The 7405-nt window shown below is 28.5% G+C and overlaps 1 pseudogene; it reads left to right on the top strand.

The window, feature by feature from the left end:
* The first annotated feature begins 563 nt into the window (after window positions 1–563).
* Window positions 564–5343, top strand: LOC147065820 (DNA replication licensing factor mcm2 pseudogene; annotated as a pseudogene).
* Window positions 5344–7405: the final 2062 nt, after the last annotated feature.

The raw sequence follows: 7405 nt of genomic DNA, 5'->3' as shown, positions 1-7405 counted from the left end.
TTTTATCAATTCCATCTATTGAGACGTAGTCAGCCCATTGTGAATGTTGCACAGCTCCTTGATACATCTTTTGACACCTTCCCTTGATCTATCTTCATCAACTGCTCTTCTTCTATCAAATGAGATGAGTTCAAGCGTCTTGCTAAGTGTGAGAGCTTTCATGTATGGTTTTAGTATGCACGAAATTTCAACCCCTTAAATATTTTTTACAGAATTTTGTAACCATTCCATCCCAAGTCATTACATATAGTATTATTCTTGTTTTACATTTGTAAATTAAACCAAGTTCGTTCGCCAAGATGTCATACTTCGAATATTTTTCATTCTCAATTTCAGAACAGCTGATAATATATGCATTGATGATATATTTATTGTTTATTTCTTCCAATGGAATACTTCTTAACAATTTCCGTGTGCCGATTAGAGTAAACTATTTGAATTGAATCATTTATTTGTAGAAATTTGGAATATTTAACTCTAGACATTCAACTATTCAAATCAATCAATAATTTATATATTGATATAGCTGGATATATAATTTTAAATTCATACCCCGTATATAAATGGCCCGAAAAAGACGCATTGAGAGTGACCACGAAAATGAAGATCCAAATGTATCAGAATCAAGCGGTGAAGATCTTTTTGGTCCAAACTATTATGATGACTACAAAAAAATTCCAGCTCTTGATGAATATGAGACAGATGTCGTTGAGGATGATTTTTTTGCAAGGACGCAAGATGAAGACACAAATCCGACCCAAGATTTTCAATACGAGCCCGATACACGTGAAGAATTACCCATATTATCGATTGATGTTTCTTCACCATTAAAAACTCAACTCTCTTCTTTTCTTAACAAAAATCTTACCAAAGAGATTAAACTAATGTGCACGAATAATCAAGAAAGTTTGATTGTATCTTATTTACTTCTTGAACGAGAATGCGAATCTCTTGTTTCTTCATTAATTAGTGAAGCTGAATCATTCATGGCAGCTTTTGATTCTGCACTTATGGAATTGGTTTCTTTGCTTTTCCCAAATTACAAGTATATTAAACCGGTTGTTCATATTCGAATAATTGATGTTCCTGTTCTTGAAAATATTAGATCTTTGAGGAATATTCATTTAGGCACATTGGTGAAAATTCGTGGAGTAGTTACGCGTCGATCATCAGTTTTTCCAATGCTGAACATAGTGACGTATGTTTGCCATCGCTGTGGAAATCATTATGGGCCAGTTCCATTCGAATCTGGTATAAGCAATGTTTGTCTTGTATGCCAATCCAAAGGGCCACATTCCGTTCTTCCTTCAGAAACACTATATAAGGATCTTCAAAAGGTTTCAGTACAAGAAGTTCCGGGATCAGTTCCTTCTGGAAGGTTACCTAGACAAAAAGAAGTTCATTTAACATTTGATTTGATTGATTCGTGCAAACCAGGAGAAGAAATTGAAGTCACTGGAATATATAAGAATACATTTACATATTCCAGTATTTTTAATAAAAAAGGAGGAGGTTTCCCCACATTTTCAACGATTATTCAAGCAATTTCAATTGAAAAGAAAGAGGATCAGGTTAATCTCAGTACAGATGTTAAAGAAATTATTCGTCTTAGTAAGAATCCACAAATTGTCAATATTCTTCTTGATTCCTTTGCTCCTTCTATTTATGGACACAAAGATGTTAAAAAGGCACTTTTATTGTCGATGTTTGGCGGGCAAAGAAAGGAAAAAGATGGTCATGTTATACGTGGTGACATTAATGTTCTTCTTTTAGGAGATCCTGGAACGGCAAAAAGTCAGTTCCTTAGATATGTTGAAAAAGTCTCTCATAGAGGTGTTCTTGCTTCTGGGCAAGGATCTTCTTCTGTTGGGTTGACTGCTAGTGTTCGTAGAGATCCAATGACAAAGGAGTGGGCACTAGAAGGGGGCGCATTAGTTCTTGCTGATCGAGGTGTGTGTCTTATTGACGAATTCGACAAAATGGATGACATTGATCGTGTCTCAATTCACGAAGCTATGGAACAACAATCGATATCAATATCAAAGGCGGGTATTGTTGCTTCATTACATGCAAGATGTAGTGTAATAGCAGCTGCCAATCCTAAAAAAGGAAGATACAACAACAACCTCACATTTACACAAAATGTAAATTTAAGTGATCCGATAGTCAGTAGATTTGATATTTTGTGTGTAATAAGAGATAGTATAGGAAGTGAAGATGAAATAATGGGCAAATTCATAGTAGAATCCCACAAAAATATACAGATAACCGACCCGATCCCGAACAACAAAACACAAATGATCGATCAAGATACTCTAAGAAAATATATCATATATGCGCGCAACAACATCACCCCTGTGTTAAAAGAAATAGACAAAGAAAAAATATCGAAAATGTATTCTGATTTGCGAAGAGAATCAATGGTGAGCGGAAGTATACCAATCACAGCAAGACATATTGAAGGGATTATAAGAATGGCGGAAGCTTTTGCTAGAATGAAATTGAAAGAAACTGTGGGGAAAGATGATATCGATAGTGCCATTGAAATGGCCCTTGAAAGCTTTATTAACACACAGAAATATGCTGTCAAAAAAATTTTACGAAAAAAATTTGGAAAGTATATTAATACTGGTTGTGAAGCCCTTATTTATGTTCTTGATCAGATGTTTAATGAAAAAGTCATGTTACAAGTTTTGAGTAAATATATCCTTTCTAAAGAGTTCGAGGCAAGAATTAAAGGTATCGGGCTTACTTTTAGAAAGGATTTTTATACTTCTGATGATTTTAAAAGGTGCGGATATACGATTGATAGTGGAAAAATATTCAAAAATGAATTTTAATATTAAAATTTATTCTAAGCATCTCTTTTATTATAATGTAACTCCAACTCTGATTTTCTGCATGCATATAATAATTTACCTAATAAGAAAGAATGCTGTTTTTATGTCATTTAATCATTTATTTTTTAATATTTAATATATCACTTGATCGCTATTTTATGTAACATATGGTCTGTCGAGCCCATAATTTTTTGTCATATCTTTATTTATATATGGGTTGATTTTCTTTTTATCTATTTAGACGTGGTCAGCTCATTGGGAATATTGCCCAACTCCTTGATGTATCTTTTGACACCTTCTCCTGATCTATATTCAAAAACTACTCTTCTTCTCTCAAATGAGATGATTTCAAGTGTCTTGTGGAATGTTAGAGCTTTATTTATACACACTTTAATCTAACTTTTTCAACACTTTACCATTTTTTTTATGTAAGGCACCCAAATATTCTATTTTGTAAATAATAAACAAACAAATGTCCAGTTACCCCAAAACTATTTTAAAAAGCATGCGGTTCTAAATTAATGTCAGCTACATATAAAAGCGATAATATGTGAGAGCCTCTTAAATTTTATAAATATAAACATTCACAAGTCTAGTAAATATATAAACTATTATAGTGGTAAGAATCCTCGAACTGATAGGTCTTGAAAATAGGAAAGGTATGGAGAAAATGTAAGGTAAGAGGCTATAACCAAGCATAACAAAATGTGGTATTCGACATAAATCGAACTGTTATGCTTGAAAAGAAAATCTAAAACTACAATATCAAAATCAACACATTAAAAAAAAAGAATATATCTAGTAAATTACTGAAATATAAGAGATTTGTTGAGAAGAAATGGTGAAACATACTTATAGAAATAAATAATGGAAATAGAGAGACAAAATAACATAATATAAGAACAGAAATATATTAATATGATGCCGTTATATAAAATGATCTGTGCACAAATTGAATAAATCTTGTCTTAAATGATTAGAGATTTTGTTTTAAGCATACGTTCTAACAATTATTATGGAAAGCACTTAAACTAATAAGCCTTGAAATAATAATATGTCTATTAAAGGCATTAAATATAAATATACACGTAGATGCATCTTATATCCATTTGTAAGAATAAGAAAAAAAATCAATTTTCGCTTATAAGATCTAGTTTTCAACGATATATGCTAGTTATAGGTATCATTTGTGTAAGCCATGCAAAAAAAAAGAAGTATAAAAAAGCCAAATTATAAAATAGAAAGAGGGAATCGATACAAAATGTATGCTAAATTTAATATGAAGGCCATAATCCGTGTTTCTTAACAATTTCAGTTCCTAGTTTAGTTTAACGAAAAAGCCTTTTCAGTCTATATTGATTAAGGATAGATATATATAGAAGAAACTGAAGGTTAAAAAATTTAAAGATTTTTTTAAATTCTATGTGCGGAAACCAGTATAGCATATAATTTGTTTCTTTATATTAAAAGTAGAACATACATGGTATTAAGAATACTTTTGTTTTACTTTGTCAAGTTATGATATTAACAATTGCATAATAAAACATATATGACAAAAATTAAGGAGTTAAAAATCCTGGACGAAGTAGAAGCGGATGCAAACTCTCACACACCGCAAGACACGTGAACTCATCTCATTTGAGAGAAGAAGAGCAGTTGATAGAGATAGATCAGACAAGGTTTTAAAATATGTATGAAGGAGTTGTGCAATATTCCCAACACGCTGAACACGTCTAAATAGATAAAATCGATAAAAAGAAAATTAACCGATAAATAAATAAAATAATATTTCCCATATTAAAATCAGATATAATTGCATCTTGAATAAAACTTAATGAACCCTTGAACTAATGATCCCTGAAAAAAGAAGAGATATCGAAAAAACTGTAAAAAAGAAGGATATATCAATGAGTATATATATTATGTAGACGGGGGAATCCAATAAAGTTGTGGTTATAGAGAAAATCCAAAATTTACTTATGAATTAAAAAGATCATAAAGCTTAATGTACCCAAAACGTGGAACACCAATAAAATAGTCTCTAAAAGTACACAAAAAACCAATAATAATTTAATAATTTTGCGCCTTCAATTATGTCTGATGATAAATTATACCACATGAATTTCAATAAATTATCTACTAAATCTAAATATTTGATGATACGGACTATTTAGTAGTCTAAATACATTTCATTTAATAAAGCCCCATATATAAAAAATGATAAAAATTAAAAACGATCAAACATTCCATACACTTAAAAATCGCATCGGCACAACTCTGAAAAAATGGTTAGTCATAAAAATATTAATCTCTGAATTTTCAGAAAACAAAATAGAGAGACTTATTGAAGACATATATGATGAAATATGTCAATTGTCGCGTAAGAACAGAGATATCGATGTTTATAGAACCAATCTGGCCGAAGGAATTGGTGAAATACTCGATTTGTATAATGTTGATATTGAATGTGCTGCATGTGAATCTATTGCAGACATACTTGTAAAAGTTGTTAATGAGTATTTGGATGGCGGGTGTGTCTTTTACGAAAGTTATTGTGGGAAATGACAATGTAATTTATTATATTGTCAAGATAAAAAATAATTCATTAACATATGCTTTGCCTCAAAGAATGATGGCAAATAAATCCAAATGAAAAATATTTCAAAATAGAAAGGATATAAAAATAATTTAATAAAAAACAATTTTAATTTCAAAATGGTATACTGTAACAAACGTTGATGAATATCATGAAAATAATGCAAAAATTAAAAATAATAGCTGGCTATCTGTTTTAATTTAAGCAATTTAAGAAAATAATTAAATTAATTAAAAACAGAAAGAATATGAAAAATGATAATATAAATAAAATTTCGTTTTTTTAAACAAGGATTCCAAATTATACCCAAAAAATAATTTTATATCATATTAAGTTGTATTAAGTCAAATATTTTAAAAATTTGTTAACATAATTAAAGACGAAAACCATTATCTCATTATGCTTTGGAACCATATACCATGTTTTATAAGCCATATTTATTTTAGATATATTGTAATGTTCTTTTAATTTATATAAGAATTCCAGTGATTCGAAATGTATCATAACAATTCATAATGAGAAATTTATATATTTGTATTCAAAACATAATTAATTATATAAATTAACATTTTAAAATATAATAATATTTAGTTCAGTTTGAAAAAATATACATATTTATCTCAATTAATACATTATTTTTAAAAAGAGCATATTTTTCTAATATTATATAGAAAGGTATTCACATTTTATTGTATTTTTATATACAAAAATATTCACATTTGGTTGTATCTTATACAAGAATATTCGCGTTTAATTGAATTTTATGCTAGACATTCTCGTTTCATTGAATTTATAACCAAAAATACTTGTTTTATTGTATTTTAAATAATATATTCACATTTGGTTGTGTATCATACGATAAATTCTAGTTTAATTACATTTACAATAAAATATGCTCGTTTAATTGAATTTTATAATAAAATATTCACATTTGATTGTATCTTTTACGTGATGAATCTCGTTTAATTGCATTTTATATTAAAAGATATCGTTTGATTGCATATAATATATAATTTTCTTTTTATATTTTATATTAGTCACGGTTATTTATTTATATAATATTATTTTTGTGGAATGGAAAACAGTTATAAGGTGAGATCAATTACTAAAGATATCTTTCAAACTATTGTTCTGTTTTGTATCATTAAAAACTTACATGATTATTATTATGCATAATATTTATACGTAATTAGACTTCTCGCAATCCCAATAGTCTGCTTATTTAGAAATACTTTCTGGCTTCGATAGCATGTTTCGTTTTTAACAAAATCAATTTAATCTAGTGTCAAATAACTTTTTGCAACAAATTTAGCCAAAAAACATGATTTTAAGAGTAAAGGGTTATTATTGTGTTGCATAAATTTATTACAGCGCATTTATTTGACTTGTAAAGAATCGATCTTTGAATCAAAATCACAGAAAATAAATATATACGATTTTATCTTATATTATTTTTGAACACTTTTACTATAGAATCAGATGTTTATACAAGTAAATAATAAATTTAGCGAATCTGTAACATTTAATTTCTCGATTTGTAAAATAAATCAAAATTTTACAGAATATAATTTTTTTCTACAAATTTACCACAGAAATAATATAATCTTGGATGATATTTTATGTTTAAATTGAAGTAACATAATATCATAAAAGGAATCTGATATAACTCAAGATAAAAACCAGATTTCATCATATATATAAACCTTGGTATCGAGAAAAACCCTTGATATGATAAGTATTTAACTAAGGAGAGGAATGTAAGAATAATTCAGAGCGGATAAAATAGCTGAAAGTATTTATATGCTGTGCGCATGAGAGATAAGCAGATTGTGATTGTGAACAAAAACTAAAATCATAACGAATAATTTAGCCCTAAAATAAATATATATTAAAATTATAGTCTACTGGGCAGCTAGGGATCATATGGTGTTTAAAATGATGAAATTATTTTTAAGATCAATAAGAAGTC

This window comes from Rhyacophila brunnea, unplaced genomic scaffold (assembly GCF_057557595.1).
Source record: "Rhyacophila brunnea isolate RB1 unplaced genomic scaffold, BYU_Rbru_1.0 scaffold_54, whole genome shotgun sequence".
In the NCBI taxonomy this organism is placed as follows: Eukaryota; Metazoa; Arthropoda; class Insecta; order Trichoptera; family Rhyacophilidae; genus Rhyacophila; species Rhyacophila brunnea.
This window is presented reverse-complemented; position numbering and strand designations above follow the sequence as displayed.